We start from the raw sequence: 18,084 nt of genomic DNA, 5'->3' as shown, positions 1-18,084 counted from the left end.
CCAAGCTTTGTTAATTCTCAGAGTCTCTTCTTTCCTGTTGAAGTTGTCTTGGTGTTTGTGAATTTCAATGGCCTCCCTGTGCAGTGTGACATAGTAACCTTCTGAACTGTCCAGAATTTCAGTGTTTTCAAATAAAATGTTATGTTCAGTTTTGTTTAAGACATGTTCTGCAACTGAAGATTTTTCAGGATGATTAAGCCGACAGTGTCTTTCGTGCTCCTTAATACGAGTCTGAATGCTGTGTTTTGTGGTTCCCATGTAGACCTTTCCTATGTAGACCTGCAGGGTATGCGATAGACTCCTGCAGAAGTGAGGGGGTCTCTCTTGTCCTTCGCTGAGCGAAGCATCTGCTGTATTTTTCTGGTAAGTTTGAAGATGGTTTGTAGGTTATGTTTCTTCATCAGTTTTCCTATTTGATCAGTGATTCCCTTTATGTATGGTAGAAATATTTTTCCAGTGGTGGGCTGGTTCTCCTCAGTCCTCTGGGTTTCTCTTGGTCTTAAAGCTCTTCTGATTTCTGTTGTGGAGTAGCCATTAGCCTGCAGAGCCCAATCTAGATGATTGATTTCATCAAGGAGGAGGTGAGGTTCACAAATTCGTTTTGCATGATCTGTCAGAGTTTTGATTATAACCCTTTTCTGTTGTGGATGGTGGTTGGAGTTTTTGTGTAGATACTGGTCTGTGTGTGCTGATTTTCTGTATACTGTGTGGCCCAGTTGATAGTTGGGTCTGCGAAAGACCACGACGTCTAAAAAAGGCAATTTTCCTTCTTTTTCCGTTTCCATGGTAAATTGGATGTTTGGGTGGATGCTGTTAAGGTGGACAAGAAAATTCAGCAGTTCCTCCTGACCATGGCTCCAGATTGTAAAAGTGTCATCCACAAATTGGAACCAAGTTGCGGGTTTCCAAAGGGTGCTGTTTTGAGGGCTTGTTTCTCAAAATGTTCCGTGTAAAAATTGGCTATCACCTGGCTGAGGGGGCTTCTCATGGCTACCCCATCTGTCTGCTCATAGTAATCATTCTCCCACTGGAGGTAGCTGGTTGTTAGGCAGTGTTGAAACAAAGCTGTGATGTCGTCTGGAAAAATCTGGCCGATGAGTGCGAGTGTATCTTTCACTGGAACTTTGGTGAACAGTGAGACAACATTGAAGCTGATAAGTCTGTCGCTAGGGTTGAGATGGAGATTGCTAATTTTTTTCAATGAAGTGGGCTGAGTCTTTAACATAATATGTTGTGTGTCCTGCTCCTTGAGCCCCACCCCTTGCCTGCACAGAGGTCGGGGGCATGGTCCCACCCCTGAGCTCCATCCTCTCCATGCATGGTCAAAAGTGGGAAGAGCTGGGGGAGGGGTGCCCAGAGAAGAAGTTGTCTCCGGGTACCATTTCCCTCCCATACCCACCTAGGGGGTGAGAAAATGAGTCTTGTCAATCAGGCCTTCCAATGCCATCAGTTAATATTGGAAACCATTGCCTGAACTCAATGTGGCTTGGCAAGAACAGTTTCAATTTCTCTGTGTAAATCTGTTTCCTTCCAGCTGAGCAACATCTATAAGGTAGGCCAGTGGTGGTGAACCTTTGGCACTCCAGATGTAATGGACTACAATTCCCATCAGCCCCTGCCAGCATGGTCAATTGGCCGTGCTGGCAGGGGCTGATGGGAATTGTAGTTCATAACATCTGGAGTGCCAAAGGTTCGCCACCACGGAGGTAGGCCCTAGTTAATGTGAGATCTTTGCTCATGCTCATTTTAGCCTGCATTTTAGCACTTTTTACTGGCTTCCCTGCTGCCTAACAAACTTCAGCAAATAGTAGACTACTCTGAACATTCCTCCACAGCACCTGATATCATGAGCTCAAGCCCTCTCATTGACTTCAGTTTGCCTAAGGATCTATGCTGCTGCTTACTGGACTTTATAGTTCCCTGAGCAAATGTAATGGATGTGAAATGTGTACATGGAAAGCAATTGAAAATTGTTCTACCTGTTAACAGTCCAATTCCCTTGTGCTTTATAAACCACTTACCATGGCTGCTTGTAAGTGGCAAAGGAAAAAAGAAGAAAGCCAAGCGGACTGGCAAAAGATATATATTTTTAAAACACAGTTATAGAAATAGTTTTCAAGGTCAGTCCTTTAGTAAGTCCAGAAGCATCTAAATTTCATAGACTTGGATCCTATCCACAAGTGCCAAGTATGCAAGATAGTCTCTGGCATGAAGCACACTTCCTTTTGTGCTAGAGGCTTGGTTTGTGCTCAATCAATGGTTTTCAATGAGCTCTTGCGCAAATGGAAATGCTAACACGAGAGGAAGAATCCTCCAAAACAGAAACTATCGAGCACATGTGGAACTTGTTTGTAGGGCAGGAACCAAAGTGTTGAAAAAAGCTGAGGCAATATGAAAACCTTAAATATACACAAAATATTTTTTATTGTACTGTTCTCTCAAGTATTATGTTTTTTAAAAAAAACATTTACAACTATTTAAAATGGTGGAAATTCAATGGAAATATAAATCTAGGAGTTGTAATAATACAACCCCCCCCCCTACAATAATAGCACATAAACTGTTACAACAATTGATCTGTTAGCACATAAGGTGTTGTCAAAATTGACTTGATGCGCTTCGACTCGGTCTTCTTCAGAGATCAAAATTTCTAAATCTACATATACTCACACAAAATTACAATACCGGTACATATATTACAAAAGTGCACACATAACCAAACCAGTAGGAAGGGCTGTATATAAGTCTCTCATCAAAAGTAGGTTTTATCATAACTGCAAATAGCAGTCTGCTCTCATTTAGGAGTTGAGGAGTTCAGAATGCCTGGCCCCTCCCCCTTCGTGCCCCGCTCAGCCCTATTGGCGCTATGCCACTGTTTGAATCCCACCAACATCGGAACCTATTACAAAATTTTTTGAATCCCACCACTGCTTACAAGCATAGATAAACACTTTTCAATTAAAATCAAAACAATAAAGCTAACCCCATACTTCCCCTCTCTTCCCCTTCAAAGATGCTTGCCAATTCAAACCCCAGAAAACCCCTCGAAAAACACGTAGGCACCTCCTGAAATTCGCCAAGGATGGGCCCCCTCACCTCTTCAGGTAGTCCATTCAACAATAGAAAAGACTCAGGCTCTGGTGAATCCCAGACAGGCCACTCTAAATGGCATGGATTCCACGAAAGATCTCTGCTGATGAGAGATACTGCCATCAAAGAGACAGAAGATCCCAGAAATATAATTGTGGGGAGCGGGTTTGGGAATCTGTGGCAGGAGGAAAAAAACTGCAAAAATCCTCCTCTTTTTCAATTAGTAGAATTTCTCAGCTGGATCTAACCCATCAGTTCTATTTTTCAGTCAGGGACTATTTCAGGTTGAAAAGCAACCAAGAAATACATTAAATGACTATATAATAAAAATGACTTTGGACTGCTAAAGCAAAATGTGTAATCAGCATGGAAAGACGACAGAATCATACAGAATCACGAAGGGTTTGTTCAGCGAAGCCGAATGACTGGAATTAGACTTTCTGCATACTTTAGTATTCATTTAAGTGCCCAAAATCTGAACACTTGTTTGTGGGTTCTTGGAAACAAAATAAATCATTTACAAATGAAAAGGAAATATTCTCTTTATAACGTGTATTTACTTCCCCTTTGATGTTCAAGTCAGATTTGTTCGTTTAGAAGAGAAAATAAACCCACACGAGTCGTTACAGTTATTCAAGTTCCAATGGCAGATGAAATGAAACCAGATTTTCTTTGAAGATCTGTTAGTTTCTGAATATTCTAAAACATGCTCCTGGAAAAGAAAAGAGCCAAAAGAAGGCAGATCATGAGAATGGAATTGCTCTAGAAAGCAAAGCACCCATCCTCCTGCTAAATATTTTTCTCAAATGTATGTTTTTTTAACTTAATAATAATTGACAGATTCAGATTTTGCCCCTCCAGACAGCATTGTAGCAAAACTATATCACATGCTATTTTACTTTGCCCTTTCTAAACTGAGATTAGGGACACATTTCGCAATACATTTTTAATCAAACAGTAAGGATTTTTCTGTTGAGAATAAGGTATGGTTTCTTCTTTCCAGTCAAAATCCTGTCATAATGGATAAGGGGGCAAAGTTTTTATAGTTCCTTATAAGACTTCAAGAACTGAAACTATGAACCTGTGTTATTATCAAACTCTGTGTTTATACCCTGTTAATATGCAAATAAAAGTGTTGTTGTTGCTATAAATTTGAGATCCTTCCAGTGAGTCCCCAAGTCATAATGTAGCATACAATTTTTTGATACAAGTATGGGGATCCGGGTAAGGTAGAAAAGGAGCATTAAAATGCTTTAAATGAGCATTAAAATGAGCATTTAAAGGAGCATTAAAATGCTTTAAATAAACTTAAGTACAGTAAAATTAAATCTGAATAAGACAGCATTTCTACAGTTCAGTCATATGGCTGGAGGCACACTTCACATCCATTATTGTGAAATTCCAGTACGGTACAGGTTTACATCCAAATTCCAGTACTGTACAGTTTTACAGCCAAAGTTTTGCCATTTCCAGTACTGTACAGTTTGCTAAGGTTGCTTCATACATTCATCAATGGCTCTTGGCAATTGTTGACTCTAGGGATGCCAACCTCCAAGGTAGGACCTGGGGATTGGTCAGAATTATAGTTTATCTCCAGACTACTGTCCATCTGGAAAAAAATTGATGCTTTGGAGGGTGTATTCTATGGCATTGTACTCCACTGAGGTTCTTGTCCTCCCCAGGCTGCATCCCCAAATCTCTAGGACCAATGTTCCTTGTAAGCCACGTGGCTTCACAGCCACGCAGACACCATAATGGTGCAGAGCAGGCAACCGCCAGCAGGACGAGCTCCCACAGGCAGCTCACTTCCACACAAAGGCAAGCAGTTCCCTACTGTGGTTAGAGGGACAATTGTTCAGGAGTTTCCTGATCTGGTTCTGGCAACCCTAATTGATCCATGTTCTGCTAGATCCAACTATGGATCCAACTATGGATCTAATAGGTGAAGGAAGTTCACAGGCTGTAGTGAGAACAACATATCTTTAAGCCTCTGGCCTGGCCTGTTTCTCCCCTTGTCTGTTGGTTCCATGCTAGCTTCTGTGATTTAAAGGTGAAACCTGATTCTTGATGTGGAAAGACCAGTAGCTTACATTATTCAGCATTTTTTTTACCAAATCTGACAATCCTCAGTGATGGCAACCATGCAGTGCTCTTTTGAGGGAAGGGCAGCCCATTCAGAAATGTCTTCTTATCCTCTGTTTGGTGATTATATTGACCGGCAGTTTCTCAAAAATATCTGGGTGAATTTTAACGTGTCACATTGCTGCCTTCAGAACATCCACTGTCCCATCACATGGGCAATCTAATATGTGAATTAGTTTTTTAAAAAGTTTAAAAGGTTTTTTTTAAAAAAAAGAATTATTCATACTTAAATGCACTTCATTTCATTTTCATTTATTTGATTTATACCCAGCGGCGAACAATAAGCAAATAACAGTAAACACCGATCAGATATCAAACATCAACAGTAAATATCAATAGCAAATATCGAATCAACGAATGTCAAAAACAGCAAAACAGCAGCACCAGTAAACAGTAAACATAAATCCCAAATAGGAAGTATCAAAAAAATTGACCCCCCCCCCCAAAAAAATACAGAGATTACAAATATACATTCATCATAGGGACTTCCAACTTCATCTGCATCGAGTATTAGTTTTAGTTAAGCATACCTCTTGCTCCTTAGTAAGTGATATCTTCACAAAAATTAAGAGTGATATCATTAAAGAAATTATCAATTGATAAACATCACACTTTTCTTGATTAGTTCTTAATATTAAAAGCCTATTAACCTACAAAATCACTAGTCATCAACTCACTTTTTTCTTTTCTATCACAGGTTTCCAATTGTCCAAAAATGTATTCAAGTTTCTTTCTTTAAGAGACAATGTAAGTTTGGCCATTTCTGCTAATTCTAATACCTTTCTCCACCATTCTTCAATTGTTAAAAGCTGGAGTTTCCCATTTTTGTACATATGGTATTGTTGCTGCTGCTGTCATATGTAAAAACAAAGATCCATGTTAAGTCCCATCCTTAAGCTCCAACCAAAAAAAAAAGCCTCTGGTCTCATTCTAACAGGAAATCTAGAGAGTAGAGAAGTATTTAAACAACAGGGGTCCATAGCTTACATATGATAAATTTTATACTGTGCTGAGCTTAGAGGAAGGGATGCATTATTCGGTTCCTTCATGATGTGCCTTTCTCACAGAAGCAACAAAATAACAGCAACATTCATGGAAACCTTCCAGCATGGCCAATTGGCCATGCTGGAAGGGGCTGATGGGAATTGTAGTCCATAACATCTGGAGTGCCCAAGGTTCGCCACCACTGCTCTAGAAATACTACCCCTGACCTGGACGATCCGGGCCAGCCCAGTCTACGCAGAGGCAGCTGGTGGCAAACCAACTCCACCCTTGCCTTGAAAACCCTACAGGGGTCACGATAAGTCAGCTATAACTTTACAGCACTTTTCAGCACAGTAGAGTGGTTAAGAGCCAGTATGGTGTAGTGATTATGAGTGGTAGCCTCTAATCTGAGCTGGGTTTGATTCTCAACTCCTCCAGGTGGACTCTAATGTGGTAAATGGGACTTGTTTCCCAGCTCCAATAAATGAAGCCTGCTGGGTGACCTTGGGCCAGTCCCAGTTCTTAAGAACTCTCTCAGTCCAACCTACCTCACAGGGAGTCCATTGTGGGGAGGGGAAGGGAAAAGAGTTTGTAAGCCATCATGAGTCTCTTTGCAGAACAGGAAGGTGGTGTATAAATCCAAACTCTTCTTCACCAGTAGAAATACTTTGCTCTGGATCCTACAAAATTGTTCTCCTTGTGCTTCTGTGACTGCTGTGAAGTCTTTCTTCTATGGAGGTCCCTTCCTTCACCATTAACACTTCTACTTGCCTAAGAGATCTTTGGAGAACTTTAGTCTTCTACCCTGTTTCCCCGAATATAAGACATCCCCGGAAAATAAGACGTAGTAGAGGTTTTGCTGAAGTGCGAAATATAAGGCATCCCCCAAAAGTAAGACGTAGCAAAGTTTTTGTTTGGAAGCATGCCTGACGAACAGAATACAGAAATATAAGACATCCCCTGAAAATAAAACATAGTGCATATTTGGGAGCAAAAATTAATATAAGACACTGTCTTATATTCAGGGAAACACAGTACAAGAGAAAGTGTTTGCGGCATAGGAAGTGACTAGGGAATGAATGCCACAGAGGCTAGAGAGAAGTGCAAGGGGAACAGTGTTGCATGATCCAAGTCTTTACAATTCATTTTATTTACTGACGTAATTCATACCCTACTTTCTCCCCACTGAGAAACCAAAGTAGCTTATGCCGTTCTCCTTGTCTCCATTTTACCCTCAAAACAACCTATTGAGGAGTCTGTGCTGTATGTGTGTCTGGTCCAAGGTCGTCAAAGCTCAAGATCTTTGGTCATATGTGCTAAATAATAAAGGAAAGGTAGCAACTTGTGTATGAGAAACAGTCACTGGAGATTAATCATTATAGATAAAGGGTTCTCAACCTTTTTGAGCCTCTGGTCATCTTTGAATTTTTGATATAGTACAAAATGGCTGCCACAGGAAACAGTACCCAACCAAAATGAACCAAAGATGGCTCATATGAGAGATGGAGCCACACATACACTCAGAAAGCTCAAATGCAAGAGAGAAGAGGTGCATTTTTAAAAATTCGCTGGGAAACAAGAGTGTGACAGAAAATGAACCCAAAGGCAAGATAATGAGAAGTAGCTGAAATGGGATTTGAACTAGGCCTGGTGATTCAGTACACCTGAATCATTAAAAAAAACCTGGAAAAAAAACCATACCAGCTTTTTGGGATTTTTCTTTTACCAACAAAAAAACCCAAGAGTGGTTGTTGTGGGCTTTCCAGGCTGTGTGGTCATGGTCTGGTAGATCTTGTTCCTAACATTTCATCTGCATCTGTGTCCAGTAACAGACTTCTCTCTGTGATACACCTCTGAAGATATCAGCCACAGATGCAGGTGAAACATTAGGAAGAAGATCTACCAGACCACGGCCACACAGCCTGGAAAACCCACAACAACCAGCTGAATCTGGCCATGAAAGCCTTCGACAATACAAATCCAAGAGTATTTGAACAGCCAAGTACACATGGGCTGAAAAAGTAGAATAAGGTTCGGCTTTTTCAGCATTCTCTGGCTGTTTCCCCACTTACCTTTTATTGCGCGCTACTTGCAGCAAGTAATGCGGGGTCCAGCGGCACTCCCCACTACAGGAGCGGCAACATGCAGCCACCCCGATTCTGCCGCTCACGCGCCCCCTCAACACGCATCATTTCTGTCCCTGTTCGGAATGGCGCCTTTTTGAAAACCCTGCTCAGAGCGCGGGGCAGTGGGGAGGGCCAGGTGGTAACCCCAGGTTTCCAACAACCTGCCGCTCTTAGTGACGTTGACCCTCCTGTCCAATCAGGCCACGGCGGGGCATGCGCAGATTCTTCTTCCCCCATTTTGCTGCAGAAGAGTCGTCTGCACATTGCTTTGAACACACGTGGCCATAGACTCATTGAATCATTTATTCAAGATGACGAATCAATAAACCACCGTGATTTCAATGGATTCCGCTCCCGCCACTCCCCTGCCCGCAAACAGGGAGTTCTGGTGGGGGAGGGGGGAGGGGGCACTTCACAAATGGCACATGACAAGAGCTCCCAGAGACGTGTTAGCAGACAGGCAGATGCCCTATGTTTGTCTGCTCTGTGCAGGACAGGAGAAGCACAAGCTGCCCTGGAGTTCCATAAGTTAAGAATGGATGAAAGCATGCTGAACTGGGCATTTCGTCTCCATGTAGGGACGGCTAAATGTATGGTTGCCTGCACCGTGTTTCAAAGCAATTGCAGTGGCGATTTTCAAGGAAAAGTGAAAAATGAGTGGACTTCCTTGAACATCAGTTTTGCGCCGCAGCACGCTAGCCATGCTAGCCAATCATAAGCCAACAAAACGAGAAAGGCATTGGCATTTGCAGCTCTTTGATGACGAGTGCGCATCGCAATGTTTCAACGTGGTTTTTTTTTATTTAATGGAAAGGTTCGGCCTCCGAAGCAGCACTCAGACCAATCGGAACGGAGGCCCGCCCTGTCGATCAATGTTGAACGTGCGGCCGTGGGGGAATGCTATGAAAGTGACAACACACTAGAAAGCGAAGTTTACAAAGGGGCCTGCTGCAGTGGGGAGCATGACTGCACGCTCAGAAATACCCGCGTTTAACAAAGCCTGGTAAGCCTCGCTTTTCTTTTCAAAGTGGGGAAATGGCCTCTTTCTCCCCTTGGAAGTCAGAAGACAGGAAGGAAGATATAGATCCTGTGTGCAGAGCTGAGCTAGCCCAGCCCCACATGCAAGGTATAACTCCCTCCAATGCTATTCAAGCCCTGCAGTGCTTGAAGAGCACGGAAGAGCTGATAGATTTTGCACACAAGTGCTTGAAGAGTATGAGAGTGGGGAGATATCAGATAGATAGCAAACTCAGCCCTGCGTGCAAGATCTATCCCCATCCCATGCTCTTCATTGCCCTCCCATGCTTGAAAAACGTGGCAGGGCGTGGAGGAGATCAGATAGATCTTGCAAGCAGGGCTGGGCAAACTCAGCCCCACACACAATATCTATTCCCCTCCCATGCCCTTGAAGCCCCCCTGGGACATGGCACACACCACCCAGGGAAGTTCTCTCCCTCCCTCATCATTTCCCAAGCTCTCAAGGTGTTAGAAAAATTATGTGGAGAGAACTGAAAAATCTTGGATTGGGGGGGGGGGGGTTACCCAAATATTTTCAATAATATCCAAATAAAGCTGATATCAGCTTTTCTGATAATTTCTGGGTTTAAAAAAAAACCCAAACCTGAAATTTACCAATTTTTTAATTGGTATTCAAGCCTAATTTGAACCAGTGGCTTCCTGAACCTCAGACAGCACTGTTCTCTCTTCTTGCTATGCTGGACTACCTCCTTGGTCCCTAGAATATCCTAGCACAATTGAAGTCCCAACTGGGCCAAAACATATGTTGTACTATGACTTTTACAATATGGTTGCTCTTTTCCTGATGGGGCACTAATTGGTTAACCTTGATCTAAGGAATGCTACCATGCCCACATTTACAAAAAAGAAAAGAAAAAAACCTATCCAGCAAAGGACTGCAAAGCTATCATGTTGAGCTTGTGCCTATATGCTGTAAAAATGTCAGTCTGGAAATGTGGAGTTTCTTGCCACATGCAGCTGACTTGTGGCGGTACAAATGAGGCTGCCAATCTATCGTTCTATGTGTGTGAATTATAATGTTGTGTTTTAATAACAAAGGGAAACAAAGGGCTCCATTACAGCCTATTCATGCAGCTGACAAGAATTATGGGGAAATGAAAGTGTGTATTTAATCACTTGTGGATATTTGTTAGGGAGGCGAGTCACCCCACAGGGGATTTTTTTTTGAAGTAATTTAGCTTTGCACCAAGCTGCAGAGTATGAAGACTGAAGAAGACCTGTGTCTACCTGGCATCTGCCTCTAGGCGTAGTCTTAGGAAAGAGGCAATTGAGCTTCAGTTCCATGCCCTTGACATGTTGACAATCAGTAAATGCTTCCATACTCTGATCATTTTCTGAATTTTGTGCATGTAAAGGGTGAAGAAACCCACATGCTACATTTGGCGCTGCTACTCTGATTTGGATATAGGGTCTGCAATAGGGTTGCAAAATCCAGGTTCCCAAATTGTGGAGATTTGGGGGGGGGAGCCTGGAATGGCCAGAAACCTCAATGGGGTACAAGGCCATAGAATCTACCCTCCATAGCAGCCATTTTCTCCAGGGCAATTGATCTTGGTAGTTTGGAGATGAGCTGTAATTTGGGGGTATCCCCAAGTCCCACCTGGAGGCTGGCAGCCCTAGTCTGTAATGATGACCATCAAACTGAAACACACGGAAGAAATAAGTGAAGAGAGAAACAGATTTTACATATTGAGGGAAAAAATATCAAGAAATAAAAATGAAACCACAATCCTTCCACCAAAGGGTGGCATGTGTGTAAAGATTAAGAAAGGAAATTTATGTTTGTGTGTGAGTGTGTATGTATGTGGTGTGTATAAAACAATTTTATTGAATAGTGCCAAATAATTAAAATTGTAAATAAGTCACATTAAACCCCAAATTAAGCGTGCACTTCCAGCATAGAACATTTAACATGTTACACATATACAATGCCAAAAAAAACTGATGTGTTTTGACCCCAAAATGATCTTTTTCAGTATAATACACACACAAACAAGTATCTTTCATAAATTCATAAACTAAAATGTCTTATTCAGAAGAGCCACTAGAATACTCTCTCAGCCCCACCTACCTCACAGGGTTTCTGTTGTGGAGAACGGAAGGGAAATCGTTTGTAAGCCACTTTGAAACTTTTCACAGGGGAGTATAAATCCAAACTCTTCTCCCTCTTCTGAATAGGGTCTGCAGAACTCCCAGAACAACAGCTGGAGATAATGGCTGCTTTGGAGGGTGGTCTGTAGGGAATTATACCCCCCCCCATTCTAAATTTCATCCCCAAATATCAAGGAAGCTCTCAACCCAGAATTAGTAACCCTAATCCCAGTCCTTGGACCATTGTCTAGAGAACAGAGCATCCCCTCAGAAAACAGAACAGAGCATCCCCTCAGAAAACAGAAAGAAGATGCATCACATGTTTACAAGTATCACTTTGATATGCAATCTAAGGTGAAGGTGGCATATCTGGTGATAACTACAGGATTTATTGTAAATTATTTAACATAGTTTGGATCCAGAGACCAAAGTAAGGCTTGTTCGGCACTACATAAAGGATGGTAAACTATAGTGCTGAGGCGGAAGGTGGCTGAATTGAGTTCTAAAAGGAGGAGTGGAGTCAAGAGAGATGTGGTGAAGTCATCATGTCTGGTTCCCTTTGACTCTTCACATCTATTTGCTTTGCTTTGTCAAAACATATGAAAAATCATTAAAGTGTTTTAATAAATGTCTGCTTTTCTTACTCATTCATCTTATAAATATTAATTAGCCATGGATCAGGCAATTAAAGTTTAATCAATTTGCACTAATTAGCACCACATACTTGCATAAAAAGATAAAGCCAACTCCTGCATCTGGCTGTTATTTGCAGTTTTTGTCAAGTGCTGATGAGTTTAATCTTGAAGAGAAGATTAAGAAGAAAAGAGGAAAATAAGTCAAGAAAGTAGTGTTAATTTTATTAAAGCTTCAATCAAACTGCCTCTTATGAGCTGTGCGGGAACAATACGAGGCAGCCTTTTCATTTTGTATGAAGCTGAGTTTGGGGAGTTCGAATGGAAATTAGTATCGGTGTGCAATACGGACTGCCAAATGCAATGAAAGCAATCGCTGGCCCACTCACGAGCTCTCGTAGCCCACGCTTTCTACATTGCATTTATTGGTTTATTTGGGGAGGAGTCTGTTATTTGGGCTTTTGCTGTCAGCAACTAACTTACAGTAATAGCCACTTCAGGGGAGACAGACCTGACCTCACTTTCACTGCCCAGTAGGGATGCCAGCCTCCAGGTGGTACCCGGGGATCCCCTGGAATTACAACTCATCTTCAGATTACAGAGATCAGGTCCCCTGAAGAAAATGGTTCCTCTGGAGGGTCAACTCTGTGGCACTGTACCCCACCCCAAGCTCCATCCCCAAATCTCCAGCAATTTCGCAACCCTACCTCCCATTCTCCCACCAGTGGTCAGGGGGGACCCGCCAATCCTACTACCCAAATGTGGCAGTTGACGCTGAGCTTTATCTATGAGCAACTTTGAAAGCCTTTCCAAATCCTATGCCATCCTTGTTCAGCCTTGCTTGAAGTTGTTAACCAATAAGGAAGTTTTTTGCTGTCTCTTGTTCAAAGTCCATCAAGAAAGAGCCAGCATGGTATAGTGGTTAGAGTGCTGGAAAAGGAGACCTAGGCTCAAATCTCTACTCTTCCTTGGAAGCTTGATAGGCGACCTCGGACCTGTCACACTCTCAGCCTAACCTACCTCGCAGGGTTCTTGTGAGGACAAAAAGGAGGGAAGAAGAATGATGTAAGCTGTTTTGTGTTTCCGTTGGAGTGGAAGGAGGGGTTTGAATTTATTTGTTAATTGGATTTGTAGACTGCCCTTTCTTGAATGTCAGGCTCAGGGTGGTTCACACCCTCTACGGTACGGCTGGCTTCCACCCAGGCCAGGGCCTTTTCTGCCCTGGCCCCTGCCTGGTGGAACGCTCTCCCTCTAGCTATTAGGGCTCTGCGGGACCTTGAGCAGTTTTGCAGGGCCTGTAAAAGAGTTGTTTCACCAGGCCTTTGGGAGAGCCAGCTGCTGATTGCCACTTTTCCACCTACCCACGTTGTCCACCCCCAATACCATCTCTGGCCGTGCATGTGCTGTGCCTGTGTAACCTACTTATCCTTGGCCACATCAATCTCCATTGGAGACTTAGGAAATAATATATGACAGCACCCTGTGGCTTAACAAACCAATATGAAATTGCTTGAACAAATTAACAAACTTTTAATCTTAACACAACTTTCTATCATTTAAGAATAAATAATAGTGAATATATAGTGAGTATATATATATACAGCACAACTCAATTGTACAAAATCTTCAGTGCTGTTTTTAGAAAAAGCACTCAGAACAGTTGCCACCACTAACAATGTCCAGTAATGAAAGATAGCAATAAAGTCCAAACTATCAATAAAGCAGGGCTTCTTTCTCTCATCTGGCCTTCTGCATCTGATGTAGCTGCTGCAGGTCTTCCCTCAATTTGGGCCTGTAAAAAAATAAGTCATTCCCTCAATTAAGCTGTAGGCCTTCCTTCTCCTACTGCAGGCCAGATCAATTGAGGAGGGTGGGGCTCTTGCAGTTGGTAATAAGTAAGCAAGCTTACCAACTGCACATGCTCAGTGAGCTTTTATCCCCTGGGCCCTAAGATCCAACAAAACCAAAAATACTACAATGGCATGGGTTACACCTGTCTTCTCCCAAAGTGGATTTTTCCAGGCAGCCATAACTTTTGACCTTCTTGCTGTGGAGGTCATGTAATTATACTGTTTTAAATTATTACTGTTTGATTTTATTGTGTTTTATTATGTTTTAACTGTTGTACACCACCCAGAGCCTCCGAGGGTGGGTGGTCTATCAAATTAAATAAATAAATAAAATAATTTAAATAATAAAATTAAAAATCCATACAATAATGACCACCTTATTCAAAATTCTGATTTTAAATTCAACAGCACTTTTAATAAAATTTATTGGTGACAACTGGAAAAGGAGGGGAGGAAGGAAAAGAGGAAGGGAAGGAAAGCAAGCCAAAAAAAATTGCAGACAGCCAAAAAAGGCAGCAAAAACAGAAGCAGGTGTAGGGAGGCCAGCAAGGCGTAACTTTTGCTGCCTCAACCACAGGCCTAGTGGAACATCTCAGTCTTACAGGCACTGGGGAACTGAGTCAAGTCCTTCAGGGTTTGGGTCTCCTTCGGCAGAGAGTTCCACCAGGCTGGAACCAGAACCAAAAAAGCTCTGGCTTTGGTTGAAAACAGTTGGATAGCTCTAGGGCTAAGGATCACCAATTGATTATTACCAGGAGATCATAATGCTGTGGGGATTATATTGAGAGAGGCAGTCCTGCAGATACAAAGGTCCCAAACCTTTGAGGACTTGGAAGGTTAATATCAAAATCTTGAATCTCTCTCTTTTAAAAATAATTTTTGAATCTTGACTTGCAACCTTGGCAGCAGGCCAAACTCTGTTGTGTATGTGCTCTGCACAGGGTCCCCATAAAGACCCTTGCCACCACTTTCGGGACCTGCTTAAGTTTCCAGAGCAGACTGAAAAGTAGCCCTGTGTAGAGCAAGCTACAAGAGTTGATCTGGGAAGTGATCATTGCACGGATCACCATGGCTAGAGCAGGGAAAGACAGGTAGGTCCTAGCCTGGTTGAGATGGAAAAATATCACTCTGGCTGTATTTTTAACCTAGGCTTCCACAGGACGGGATGCAACCAGCATCACACCCAGCCTTCCAGGTCTTCCTCAGTGGTCTCCCACCCAAACACTAACCATGGCCAGTCCTGCTTAGTTTCCAAGCTCTGACAAGCTCAGAGCTATTCTGGATGCAAATATTCATTCAAGAATGGCTATTTAATATACTTTTCTTACTTTCCCATTGTCAAAAATTCACTTCTTCCTTTTCCAGCTAGTTTCCTGCCCTGTGAGTGGAGGATGTTTAGAAATGTCTTACAATAAAAGGTCCACTTTAGAATGATCCATATTGATAGGCACAGGGCAAGGCCCTGTCCTCAGAGCAAAGGCTCTGTCCGGTTACTCAAAAATAACCATCCACAAACTTCTTCAGTGTTCAGAGTTTTTATTCAAAGCCTTTGTTCAGCTGCACAGTTGGGAACCAAAACTCTCCGTAAAAATCAGACAGAGGGCAGGTTCAAAGAGCTGCCGCCTGTGTAACATAATTTATAGTTAGAAAAACATACCTCCCCGCTTCTTGCTCATTGGGTTGAGTCAAGTAAACGTACAGACCTGGTCATCTTATCCCACCTCTTACCACACCTTTTCATCCCATATTTTTAATGTAACTTGAGTCTAAAACACCTCATGTATAAGATTTCTATAACCACTGTTTTGTGAACATCTCATTAGCTCCTTATCTCTGTTGAAGGGGCCCTTTTTCTTTCAACTCAGAGCCTGTGTCAGGCTGCTCTGAGTTTCGTTTCTCGCTTGTGCATTCTTTTGTGTTCACCAGACTTTCAGCAACTCAATAGTACAGGCCCCATCAGTTTTGTTAGCTAAGATGATTTTATATAACGTGCTCCACCCTTTGTGCAGGCTAACTTTTAATCCTTGTACAGGCTACCTATATGTGTGTATATGGCTTAAAACACTATAAACTATATATGTGTACATATCAATGGGATGATCTTAATCATAAACTGCAGTCTAGTGGTTAGGATCTGGGAGACCAGGTTTGAATCCCCACGCTGCCATAGAAGCTTGCTGGATGACTATGGGCACGTCATACCCTCTCAGCCTAACCTAACCAACAGAGCGGTTGCCGGGAGGATATAATGGAGAGAAAAGCAATGTTGCAAATTGCAGAAAAAGCAGGGTAGAAATATCAAAACAAATATAAATAAATAAACCTGCTCTACTGTTGGTGACTAAATGGATCACAGAGCTCTGATTGTTTGTTTTTGTTAAACTTAGTTCATTTTTATACTTGAAAATCCACTTTAATGCAAGATCTTTTATTCTGCACATGAAAAATCAGTTGTAGCGTTAACCAGAGCTGCCGATGAAACAATAAAGAGAAGAATGAATATGTCAGGATAGGAAAAAAGGAATATGCAGTAAATACACCACAAAAATCCACAAGAAATTGAAGCATCTAAGCTCCCCCACACCCCCAAGCCTACCACCTTCACCCCTTTCAAAGAAATGGAATCATAAATTATGGAACACATTTTCTGTTTTTGAGAAACAGCTATCACTTTGTATATGCTGAATCTATTCATTTTATTTCTCCCTGTGATGTAACAATTAAGTGGATCTATGGAGAACAGAGTATAGGGCCCTCGAGGTCAGGGTGGACGTGTTTCTTTAGTTTGCCCATGCTGTGCTAAAGAGCTGTTCTCTAAGCCAGAAGCAGAAAGAAATGCATTAAAGGGGGGGGGGGGGAAGACTTACTCCAACGCCTGTGAATTTATGAGGAGTGCGTCACAAAGACAAATATTTCAGCTCCGCAATTCCATTCGGCCTTTGCAGCTGTGTGTCCATAGCAAGTCAACGGCTAAATTGAAAAATCAATTCCAATTTAAATTATTGGAATAAAGAACACCAGGAGTCAGAGATAAAATGGCTTTGTTCTCCGAGATCCTTTTTAATTGGAAAGTTATTTCTTCAGGGTATTCTAATGGTTCTGAGGGAAAGGCTGCAAAATAAAGTTGAGTGGCGAAGGGAAGGTTAATAGCTGATGTGTATTTCTAGCAACTCGGTGGGCTCTGGCCTTTATGACAGGGCCCATCATCGTGTGTAAAATCATCCGCAACGCTAAATCATCTTGCTATGCGCACAACCTTTCCATCTTCCAAGAAATCATTTAAAGACATAATCTTGGCATATTCATAGTACCTTGGCAGGCAATAGAGAAGCCTACATTTGCCTAGGCAATGTGTTTTCTTCCCCTACAGAGGTCATCTGGGCAAAATCCTTAAGTCTTTGAGCTAAAAGAAACATTTGGCATCAACGTGACAGGTCAGAATAGGCTGGTTTTTTAAAAAACTTATCAAACTGAGGGAAATCTTCTCTCTCTCTCTCTCTCTCTCACACACACACACACACACACACACACACATTCACACACACACGTGTGTGTGTGTGTGTGTGTGTGTGTGTGTGTGTGTGTGTGTGTGTGTGTGTGTGTGTGTGTGTGTGTATTTGTTACCTGGGAAAGGCAGCTCTCTGCCCAGATTGCCCCCCTGCCGTGATATTAGCAATTAGACGGAATAAGAACCGATACATCATTGTTGGAAAAGGGGCACAGTAATGCCCACATGCCATTTCAGGTCACATGAGAGATTTGTTCTGAAGCACTCTTTAGTTTTATTTATTTAATTTAATATTTATACCCTCCTTACATGCTCAAAGCAGCTTACTGCAACATTCCCCCTCTTCCATTTTATCTTCACACCAAAATAAGGTTGCCAATTTCCAATTGGGATCTGGCCATCCCCCATAACTAAGACAATGGACAACAGTTACCATGGAGAAAATGGCGACTTTCGAGTGAGAATTCTGTTGCTGAGGTCCCTCTCCTCTTCAAACTCCACCCTCCCTGAGGCTTCACTCCCAAATCTACAGGAATTTCTCAACCTGGATTCAACAACCTTAACCAAGAACCCTGGGAGGAGGATTAGTCTGAAAGAGAGTGTTTGGCATTAGGTCATTTACT

At 42.2% G+C, this 18,084-nt stretch overlaps 1 long non-coding RNA gene across 1 annotated transcript; it reads right to left on the bottom strand.

The window, feature by feature from the left end:
• Nucleotides 1-469: 469 nt before the first annotated feature.
• Nucleotides 470-15,699, bottom strand: LOC125430839. The gene is made up of 3 exons (XR_007244226.1): nt 15,551-15,699; nt 13,578-13,583; nt 470-480 (listed from the first exon to the last, which is right to left on the bottom strand). It is a non-coding gene; the product is annotated as an uncharacterized LOC125430839 (long non-coding RNA).
• Nucleotides 15,700-18,084: the final 2,385 nt, after the last annotated feature.

The sequence above is a fragment of the Sphaerodactylus townsendi genome, linkage group LG04 (assembly GCF_021028975.2).
Source record: "Sphaerodactylus townsendi isolate TG3544 linkage group LG04, MPM_Stown_v2.3, whole genome shotgun sequence".
Lineage (NCBI taxonomy): Eukaryota > Metazoa > Chordata > Lepidosauria > Squamata > Sphaerodactylidae > Sphaerodactylus > Sphaerodactylus townsendi.
The sequence above is the reverse complement of the archived record's forward strand: the minus strand, read 5'-3'. Positions and strand labels throughout refer to the sequence as shown.